Source organism: Loxodonta africana, chromosome 10, assembly GCF_030014295.1.
Source record: "Loxodonta africana isolate mLoxAfr1 chromosome 10, mLoxAfr1.hap2, whole genome shotgun sequence".
NCBI lineage: Eukaryota > Metazoa > Chordata > Mammalia > Proboscidea > Elephantidae > Loxodonta > Loxodonta africana.
Genome location: NC_087351.1, coordinates 34,808,273 through 34,819,614, shown reverse-complemented (window position 1 = coordinate 34,819,614; position 11,342 = coordinate 34,808,273).

Here is an 11,342-nt window from a genome sequence, read left to right as displayed (position 1 = left end):
AGTGCCTTCCAGGTTCCTCCATGTTATGAAATGTTTCACAGATTCGTCACTGTTCTTTATCGATGCGTAGTGTTCCATTGTGTGAATATACCACAATTTATTTAACCATTCATCCGTTGATGGACACCTTGGTTGCTTCCAGCTTTTTGCTATTGTAAACAGAGCTGCAGTAAACATGGGTGTGCATATATCTGTTTGTGTGAAGGCTCTTATTTCTCTAGGGTATATTCTGAGGAGTGGGATTTCTGGGTTGTATGGTAGTTCTATTTCTAACTGTTTAAGAAAACGCCAGATAGATTTCCAAAGTGGTTGTACCATTTTACATTCCCACCAGCAGTGTATAAGAGTTCCAATCTCTCTGCAACCTCTCCAACATTTATTATTTTGTGTTTTTTGGCTTAATGCCAGCCTTGTTGGAGTGAGATGGAATCACATCATAGTTTTAATTTGCATTTCTCTAATGGCTAACGATCGAGAGCATTTTCTCATGTATCTGTTAGCTGCCTGAATATCTTCTTTAGTGAAGTGTGTGTTCATATCCTTTGCCCACTTCTTGATTGGGTTGTTTGCCTTTTTGTGGTTGAGTTTTAACAGAATCATGTAGAGTTTAGAGATCAGGCGCTGGTCGGAGATGTCATAGCTGAAAATTCTTTCCCAGTCTGTAGGTGGTCTTTTTACTCTTTTGGTGAAGTCTTTAGATGAGCATAGGTGTTTGATTTTTAGGAGCTCCCAGTTATCTGGTTTCTCTTCATCATTTTTGGTAATGTTTTGTATTCTGTTTATGCCTTGTATTAGGGCTCCTAATGTTGTCCCTATTTTTTCTTCCATGATCTTTATCGTTTTAGTCTTTATGTTTAGGTCTTTGATCCCCTTGGAGTTAGTTTTTGTGCATGGTGTGAGGTATAAGTCCTGTTTCATATTTTTGCAAATGGATATCCAGTTATGCCAGCACCATTTGTTAAAAAGACTATCTTTTCCCCAATTAACTGACACTGGGCCTTTGTCAAATATCAGCTGCTCATATGTGGATGGATTTATATGTGGGTTCTCAATTCTGTTCCATTGGTCTATGTGCCTGTTGTTGTACCAGTACCAGGCTGTTTTGACTACTGTGGCTGTATAATAGGTTCTAAAATCAGGTAGAGTGAGGCCTCCCATTTTCTTCTTTTTCAGTAATGCTTTGCTTATCTGAGGCTTCTTTCCCTTCCATATGAAGTTGGTGATTTGTTTCTCCATCACATTAAAAAATGTCATTGGAATTTGAATCAGAAGTACATTGTATGTATAGATGGCTTTTGGTAGAATAGACATTTTTACTATGTTAAGTCTTCCTATCCATGAGCAAGGTATGTTTTCCACTTATCTAGGTCCTTTTTGGTTTCTTGCACTAGTACTTTGTAGTTTTCTTTGTATAGGTCTTTTACATCTTTGGTAAGATTTATTCCTAAGTATTTTATCTTCTTGGGGGCTACTGTGAATGGTATTGATTTGGTGATTTCCTCTTCGATGTTCTTTTTGTTGATGTAGAGGAATCCAAGTGATTTTTGTATGTTTACCTTATAACCTGAGACTCTGCCAAACTCTTCTATTAGTTTCAGTAGTTTTCTGGAGGATTCCTTAGGGTTTTCTGTGTATAAGATCATGTCATCTGCAAATAGAGATAATTTTACTTCTTCCTTGCCAATCCGGATGCCCTTTATTTCTTTGTCTAGCCTAATTGCTCTGGCTAGGACCTCTAGCACAATGTTGAATAAGAGTGGTGATAAAGGGCATCCTTGTCTGGTTCCCGTTCTCAAGGAAAATGCTTTCAGGCTCTCTCCATTTAGAGTGATGTTGGCTGTTGGCTGCCCTTTATTATGTTGAGGAATATTCCTTCAATTCCTATTTTGCTGAGAGTTTTTTATCATGAATGGGTGTTGGACTTTGTCAAATGCCTTTTCTGCATCAATTGATAAGATCATGTGGTTTTTGTCTTTTGTTTTATTTATATGGTGGATTACATTAATGGTTTTTCTAATATTAAACCAGGCTTGCATTAAAAAAACTGGTATAAATCCCACTTGGTCGTGGTGGATTATTTTTTTGATATGTTGTTGAATTCTATTGGCTAGAATTTTGTTGAGGATTTTTGCATCTATGTTCATGAGGGATATAGGTCTGTGATTTTCTTTTTTTGGTGATATCTTTACCTGGTTTTGGTATCACGGATATGGTGGCTTCATAGAATGAGTTAGGTAGTATTCCATCATTTTCTATGCTTTGAAATACCTTTAGTAGTAGTGGTGTTAACTCTTTTCTGAAAGTTTGGTGGAACTCTGCAGTGAAGCCGTCCAGGCCAGGGCTTTTTTTTTGTTGGGAGTTTTTTGATTACCGTTTCAATCTCTTTTTTTGTTATGGGTCTATTTAGTTGTTCTACTTCTGATTGTGTTAGTTTAGGTAGGTAGAGTTTTTCTAGGAATTCATCCATTTCTTCTAGGTTTGCAAATTTGTTAGAGTACAATTTTTCATAATAATCTGATATGATTCTTTTAATTTCAGTTGGGTCTGTTGTGATGTGGCCCTTCTCGTTTCTTATTCGGGTTATTTGTTTCCTTTCCTGTATTTCTTTAGTCAGTCTGGCCAATGGTTTATCAATTTTGCTAATTTTTTCAAAGAACCAGCTTTTGGCTTTGTTAATTCTTTCAGTTGTTTTTCTGTTCTCTAATTCATTTAGTTCAGCTCTAATTTTTATTATTTGTTTTCTTCTGGTGCCTGATGGATTCTTTTGTTGCTCACTTTCTATTTGTTCACGTTGTAGGGACAGTTCTCTGATTTTGGCTCTTTCTTCTTTATGTATGTGTGCATTTATCGGTATAAATTGACCTCTGAGCACTGCTTTTGCTGTGTCCCAGAGGTTTTGATAGGAAGTGTTTTCATTCTTGTTGCATTCTATGAATTTCTTTATTCCCTCCTTAATGTCTTCTATAACTCAGTCTTTTTTGAGCAGGGTATTGTTCAGTTTCCAAGTATTTGATTTCTTTTCCCTAATTTTTCTGTTATTGATTTCCACTTTTATGGCCTTAGGGTCTGAGAAGATGGTTTGTAATATTTCAATGTTTTGGATTCTGCAAAGGTTTGTTTTATGACCTAATATGTGGTCTGTTCTAGAGAATGTTCCGTGTGTGCTAGAAAAAAAAGTATACTTTGCAGCAGTTGGGTGGAGTGTTCTGTATAAGTCAATGAGGTCAAGTTGGTTGATTGTAGCCATTAGGTCTTCCGTGTCTCTATTGAGCTTCTTACTGGAAGTCCTGTCCTTCTCCGAAAGTGGTGTGTTAAAGTCTCCTACTATAATTGTGGAGGTGTCTATCTCACTTTTCAGTTCTGTTAAAGTTTGTTTTATGTATCTTGCAGCCTTGTCATTGGGTGCATAAATATTTAATATGGGTATATGTTCCTGGTCTATTGTCCCTTTAGTCATATCCTTCTTTATGCTTTGTGGTGGATTTAACTTTAAAGTCTATTTTGTCAGAAATTAATATTGCTACTCCTGCTCTTTTTTGCTTATTGTTTGCTTGATATATTTTTTCCATCCTTTGAGTTTTAGTTTGTTTGTGTCTGTAAGTCTAAGGTGTGTCTCTTGTAGGCAGCATATAGATGGATCGTGTTTCTTTATCCAGTCTGAGACTCTCTGTCTCTCTATTGGTGCATTTAGTCCATTTACATTCAGCGTAATTATAGATAAGTATGTGTTTAGTGCTATCATTTTGATGCCTTTTTGTGTGTGTTGTTGACCATTTCATTTTTCCACTTACTTTTTTGTGGTGAGACGTTTTTCTCTGTAAATTGTGTGTTCCTGATTTTCATAGTATTTGACTTTATGTTTGCTGAGTCGTTATGATTTCTTGGTTTTTATTTTGAGTTATGGAGGTGTTATACGTCTTTGTGGTTACCTTGATATTTACCCCTATTTTTCTAAGTAAAAACATAACTTGTATTGTCCTATATCGCCTTGTATCCCTCTCCATGTGGCAGTTCTGTGCCACCTATATTTAGTCCCTGTTTTTGATTATAGTGATATTTTACATATTGACTTCAATGATTCCCTGTTTTGAGCATTTTTTTCTTTTTAAAAATTAATCTTAATTTTTTTGTGATTTCCCTATTTGAGTTGATATCAGGATGTTCTGTTCTGTGACCTCGTGTTGTGCTGGTATCTGATATTATTAATTTTCTGACCAAACAATTTCCTTTAGTATTTCTTGTAGCTTTGGTTTGGTTTTTGCAAATTCTCTAAGCTTGTGTTTATCTGTAAATGTTTTAATTTCACCTTTATATTTGAGAGAGATTTTTGCTGGATATATGATCCTTGGCTGGCAGTTTTTCTCCTTCAGTGCTCTTTATATGTCATCCCAGTGCCTTCTTGACTGCATGGTTTCTGCTGAGTAGTCTGAACTTATTGATTCTCCTTTGTAGGAGACCTTTCTTTTATCCCTGGCTGCTTTTAAAATTTTCTCTTTGTCTTTGGTTTTGGCAAGTTTGATGATAATATGTCTTGGTGATTTTCTTTTTGGATCAATCTTAAATGGGTTTCGATGAGCATCTTGGATAGATATCCTTTCGTCTTTCATGATGTCAGGGAAGTTTTCTGCCAACACATCTTCAACTATTCTGTCTGTGTTTACTGTTATCCCTCCCTGTTCTGGGACTCCAATCACACGCAAGGTATTCTTCTTGATAGAGTCCCACATAATTATTAGGGTTTCTTCATTTTTTTAAATTGTTGTATGTGATTTTTTTTTCATCTATATTTTTGTCAATTCCCTGGTCCTCCAGATCTCCCACTCTGCATTCCAATTGCTCGAGTCTGCTCCTCCTATTGCATTTTCTAATTCTGCAATTTTATTTTTAATCTTTTGGATTTCTGAATGCTGTCTCTCTATGGATTCTTGCAACTTATTAATTTTTCCACTGTGTTCTTGAATAATCTTTTTGAGTTCTTCAACTGCTTTATCAGTGTGTTCCTTGGCTTTTTCTGTAGATTGCCTTATTTCATTTATGAGGTCATCCCTGATGTCTTGAAGCATTCTGTAAATTAGTTTTTTATATTCTGCATCTGGCAATTCCAGGATTGTATCTTCATTTGGGAAAGATTTTGATTCTTTAGTTTGGGAATTTGTAGACACAATCATGGTCTGCTTCTTTATGTGATTTGATATCGACTGCTGTCTCCGAGCCATCACTAAGATATTGTAGTGATTTATTCTATATTTGCTCACTGAGTCTTATCTTGTTTTGTTTTCTTTCAGTATATGTAGATGGGCTACTAGATTGCGCTGTCTTGATTGTTGTAGCCCTCGAATCACTTATGTCCTATTACCAGCTGATTTGGGCTGTTACCAGATATATAAGCTTAAGAGTCCATTCACTATTCTTGAGTAGAATCTGATTTTGGGTCATCAAGTGTGTGGTGCAGACTGTCACCTATCCACCTAGAGAAGTAGTGGTGATAGTTTTGTGCACCAGAGTCTAGTAGCAGCATGGGTTCACACTCCGGGGGGGCGAGGATGCTGATAGGCTTCCCCCAAGTGCCAGTGAGGTAGGTGTGTCTCTATTCCTAAAGCACTTTGGTGGGTGGGCTTAGCAGCTGTACGTTAGGCCCCCAATGCAAGTACCTCTACAGATTGGTAGGTGTCACCCTCCTTAGACACCTAAGGCAGGAGGCTAGGTGGTGTAGGGGGAGCTTCAGCCCTCAGTTCCCTGTTGTGGGTCAGTGAGGGCTCTGTTGAATATGCAGACATATCAGACCTGGGAAACTTGTCTTTCCAGTAATCCTCTAAAACTATTACAGTCAGATCCCTATCAGAAATGCCTTTGCAGTATAATAGCCACCTTGTTCCCTGTAGGGATGAAAGCCCAAGACTGTGGATCACATATGCTTGGCTGGAGCTGGTTCTGTGTTTTTAGTCCAATTAAGGAAGGATTTTTTGTCCCTGGGTTTTTTGTAGCTGCTTCTCTCAGGCCAGGAGAATGGGTTAGGAAAAGAGCCCCCCTCCCCAAAGAAAAAAAAAAAAGAAATAAAAACCGCCACGCAGTTCACTCTCTGGCTCAGGAAATTCCAATGTTAATGAAGCCGCCTGGGAAGGGGAGGGGAGGGTTCAGATAAATAGGAGCGAGTAGCACCTCGGAATATAGACAAAGTTACTTATCTTGCTTAGGATGACTGTTTTATCTGACATTCCCGAGGGTCACGTCGACTGTGTGCTTTGGCTGGGTAGAGATTGCCCCTGAGGGTCAGGCCCGCGTCTTGTGCTTATGCTGTCTCAGAAGCTGTGGTTAGTTCCTCTGGTCCCAGTCCAAAGCCCAGTGCCAAGGTTCCCCGGCTGGGACACCGCACTCCAGGCTCTAAAACCAATAGCTGCCTCGTGGTGACTTCTCCTCCTGTCAGCCGCGTTGCTGCGCTGCCTGCATGCACTGGGTGGGCTTCCGCGGAGGGCACTTCTGGGGGCTAAGACTGCCTCCCGTGTTTGCGCTGTCTCAGGATGCCGTGCTCAGCTCTCCTGCACCCAGTCCAAAGCCCAGCGCCAAGGTTTCCTGACTGGGACGCTGGCTCCAGGCTCCGAGGACAGTTGCTGCTTCCCCATGGTTGTTCGTTCTCAGTGTCTGCCACTCAGGTCAACTCTTTAGATCTGTGTTTGATGGTCAGGATTCATAGATTGTCCTGTATGTGACCGATTCACTTGTTTTTCCGAGTTTTTGTTGCAAGAGGGATCCGAGGTAGCTTCTACCTAGTCAGCCATCTTGGCCCCGCCTCCTGAAGATTTGTTGATTGGGCTAAAAAAAAAGAAAGGAGAGATGCATGGGGAGATCAGATTATTACTCTAGAGTGGGATTTGAATCACAATACAGAGAACACTCAGGGCAGAGTGTTAAGATTTTAAAAAGAGATTCTCTCCCAGAGCTCAGAAAACTCTTGGCTGCAGTGCATGAGACAAATAAATTCCTATTAGTCTAAAAGAAAAAACTGGTGGTATCAAAAAAAAAAAAAAAAAAAAAATCAACTACCCATAAAAATAAAAAACTAGGTTCTTGAGAATAGTTAGTTAGACAGAATGAAAAATCAAGAAAACGTGCTGAGAGATTCACCCCTAGGGTGCATCCTTAAACATTAGAAATTCTGAAATTCTTTTCTTACAATTAAAAAAAAAAAAAAGGCTTCAAAAACTGAAAGAAGTATAGGGTTAAAAATCTCTTGGCTAATAGAACTGACCTGCCAAGTTTACTCTAACTGAGATAAAGAGAAAAAATTGTTATCTTTTGCTTTTCAAAATTCCTAGGTGCGCTTAAACTTATATAAATGAACTGGGATGACCCCCTCCAGCCCCCAGTCTTCCTAACTAAAAAGTGAAGGATTCATTTACAAAATTGCTAAAGAACTTTGGTACTTACTGGGTAAATAGCCTTTCAAAATGCCTAGGTCAATTTAAACATGAATCAGAATGACCTAATGTTTTCTTCTACCTAGAGTTAAAAGGCAGGTAGGGTGGGGCAAGATCAGGCCTTCTCAGCCCCCAGTCCTAGTCTAAGTGTCATATAGCTCCAGAGGACCTTTTAAAAGATTCCTTTCAACTAGGTAAAAACTCTTTTAAGACAAAAGATTTAAAAAATTGCTGTTTTACTGTAGTTATCAGAAACTGGGTGGATCCCAATCATAAAAAAAAAGAAAAACTGTAAACAGTCCTCTCTGTTGTAAGAGAACTTTAAGAAGCCAAAAAGAATAATACATATGTGTGTGTATTTAGGTCTGCTAATGAGTGAGTTCATTTTCACCAGTTAAGGGGATGTACTATAAGAGACATACAACAAAAAAACACTTAAGAGGTTTATTGAAAAAAAGAAATTTACTTAATAATGGTCAAATTTTTATCTGTTTGACTAAAGTTAGTAGCTTAATTTATGAGATTTTTAAGAGCTTTAATGTTAAATAGCATATAAAACAAAGAATTAGGTTTCTCGCTGTTAAAATAACAAAATTTTCTTTGGTTATTGAGTTGAAGAGTTGATCTCTTCTTTGTTATCTGCTTCAAAGACGAAAAGGTTCAGTCTGTCATTACAATAAGATTCCTGAGTCAGAAACCAAACCACACGGCTAAAAAAAAAAAAAAACACTAAGGTAAACACTAAGGTTATTACTTTAAGATTTTTAGTTAAATAAAGTATTGTTTCTTAGTAACTTATGATAAACTCTTGACAAGTTGGGAAGACCAAAATTTTATTAAAAAAAAGTGCTAAAAAATTTTATTTAACTTGTTCTAAATTAGATAGAACGTTGTTAAAATCATGAGAAGTGCCTGATTCTTTCTCTTTGGGTTAAAATTTATATGTTGGTATTTCCTCTTTTGTTTTTGCCTAGCATTAGGCAACAAATGATTGCTAACTTGATTAAAACTTTATTTTTTTGAATCTAGCAACATCAAAGCCAATAGATTAAATGAAGAATTACTCTTCAGGTATTTAGAGACTTGATAATCTTAGAATGTTCTTGGGGTATCCTGAGCATATGGCATTATGTCACAAGATTATTATGTGTTATATTTGAAGTTCTTTAAAAATATGGTTAATGGTATTACTGAAAATATTTTTATCTAAAGTTTTTTTTTTAACTGATTTTATTTGGCCTTTACATTATGCTTGTAATTAATTTCTATCCGGTCTTTTGCTGTAAAGAATTATGTTTATAAATTAATCATGACCATATTGAGTTTTTGACCAGATAAGTTTTTACTTTACTGATTTTCTGAAAACATTTGACCAGAATATCTCAAAAAAAAAAAAAAAGATGGACCATATTGGACTTAAGAAAAAGACTGTGACTAGACTCAATCAAGGTTTCTAGAACCGCTATGTAGAAGCTGATGGTTTTACGGACTGCAGTTGATCCAGGATCACTTGGAATAGAAGTAACTACGTAAGACTGAGTAAACGAAACAATACTATGGGTTTTATGTGAGAATATTTCTGATGTTTTAAGGTCTTTCTTTCTGGAAATAATACTTTAAGGTCCTACTTTCTAGATATAAGAAACCATTTTCCTCTTTTCTCCTAAATTATCTAACTAATGGGTTTAGTTATTTTAAATCTTGAATTAGAAGTTCCTGTTGGTAAACGGCAATGGGTTTTTTATGGGTTGGTAAACTTAAGAAAGTTGTAAATATCATAACCAGAAAAGCGTCTGAAATTTGAGCTAGGATTGATTCTACAGATTAGAGTAGTATTAGACTTTCTATTAGTTCTCTCAAGGAATAGTTTGTGCCTTAATAGATAAATGTTGCTGTATTTATATTAATACACAGTCATAAGTTTTACAGAATGTGGCTGCTACGGAGACACATAGAAAACAGTTACTGATGCTGCTTATGCATAAACAAATGCCTCATGAGATTTGTTTCCTTGGTTCAAAGACCTTAGGGTGATGGTTTCATTGATTATTTCAGACAATTGGTCTAGTATGTTTCCATTCTGCCTTCTGATTTGCTGTATGGTGCCTGGGATCTTAAAAACCAGATGATGCCCAATTACCATTTAATGAACATTTTTGATCAGAGATTCTATAACAAGATCATGATCCAAAGGAGGGAACCATGAGAGAGTGTATATAATTCTCCTGGAATCCAGATTTCTGGCTTTCATACAGGTTGGGGCAGCCTACATAGGCCATCGCCTTTGGGTGTCCTTTTGAACCGCAAGCTTTGAGAAAAAAAACTGGTTCCTGAAGCAACTTTGAGTCAAACAGTTGTCCAGATAAACTAGCCAAGACCATTTTGGCTCTGAGCGTTTTGCTTTTTTTTTTTGAAGAATTCGGTCTGTTTTGAGAAACTGACTCCCAAGATCAGTAAATAGAGTTATGTTTAGGGTAAATCAGTAGTCAGTTTTATCAGTCTTCAAGACAATGCTGTATGAAATACCTGTTTAATGTTTGTAATCAAGCTCTCATCTTACTATACAAAGAATTGTGTATCTTTAAAAAAAAAAAAAAACCAGGCTCTCGGAAGAGATCGACCTCATGACTCAGACTCCATTCTGTCTTAGGTTTCACTTCTGCTTCTAAAAAAAGTGACTCATGACTGTTAATAGGTAAACCAAAGAGGGACAGTTTGCCTTCGAGAAGAACACTTAGTATGTTTTAAACAAATTAACTAAAAACCTCCAACAGAAGTCCATCCTGTATTATCTTGCTAATCATGTGTTCTTAATAGAAACTTGGTTGTCACAAGCAAATTTTCTACACCTTCTGTTTTCTCTAGACAAACTTAGTGTGGTTTATAAGTGTGTTTTTGTGTGGTGGATCCAACTATACTAATTTAAATAATTCTGACTAATAGTGAATTTACATGGATAATCTCATTTAGATTCCTGGCGAATGTGTGGGCAATACACTTTGAGAACTTTAAAATTATCTTCAGATATTCATGGTAAATACTAGAAAAAAATGTTAATTTGTTATCCTTTGTAAAACGAGAGTCAGAAGAAAGACCAGTGGTCCAACACTCATGGTGTGGTTGGTAACGTTAATTCCTAATTCCTAGTTATGGTATATTCAAATTAGAGAAATATTTTAAGAAATTTATCAATCACTGTGGGACAAATGACAAAGTTGCTAGTGGGATAGAAACACAACAGTGATCTCTGACCTCATTAAGCCAAGGTGACATGAAATAACAAAATAGGCTTAGATTTTATTTATTGGTCCAAAAAAGTGTGATGTGTGCTGTAGCAAATACCTCTTGTTACATTTAGATAAATAACACAAGAGAAGAACAAAATATACAAATAGAATTGGACAACAAGTTACTTGGTTACACACGGTAACACCCGTATAAACACCAGATTTATTTACACTACTACAAGTAATATTCTTAGTCTACATCCTGATAGTATTAGACATAATAAAACTTAACCTTCTATTGTCTTACATATCTAAAGACAAAAGAAGGCTTTGGGCTAAAATGTTGATGTACATTGAGTTTGCTCACTTTAACAATAGGATTGATGAGAACATTGCTCTTAAGACCCTGGCGAAGAACCAGATGTTATCCGGTGGAAAACCAGCACCTTAACTTTAAAGAATCTGCCATGATCTCCATCTAGGAACTTGACTAAGTCCAGGTATTGATCATCAAAGGTGGTATCTCCAATCTCCAATCCAAAAGAGGGAATGATTTAAGAAATAATATTAGAGTCATTACTCCTTGTCCTTGAGCATAGAGAATGTGACCCAGCTGGAGCTGGGCTTATAAGGACTCAAAGGGACACATCAACTGGGCCCTGAGGTATAAAGACAATAAATAGGATAATCTCAGAAAATG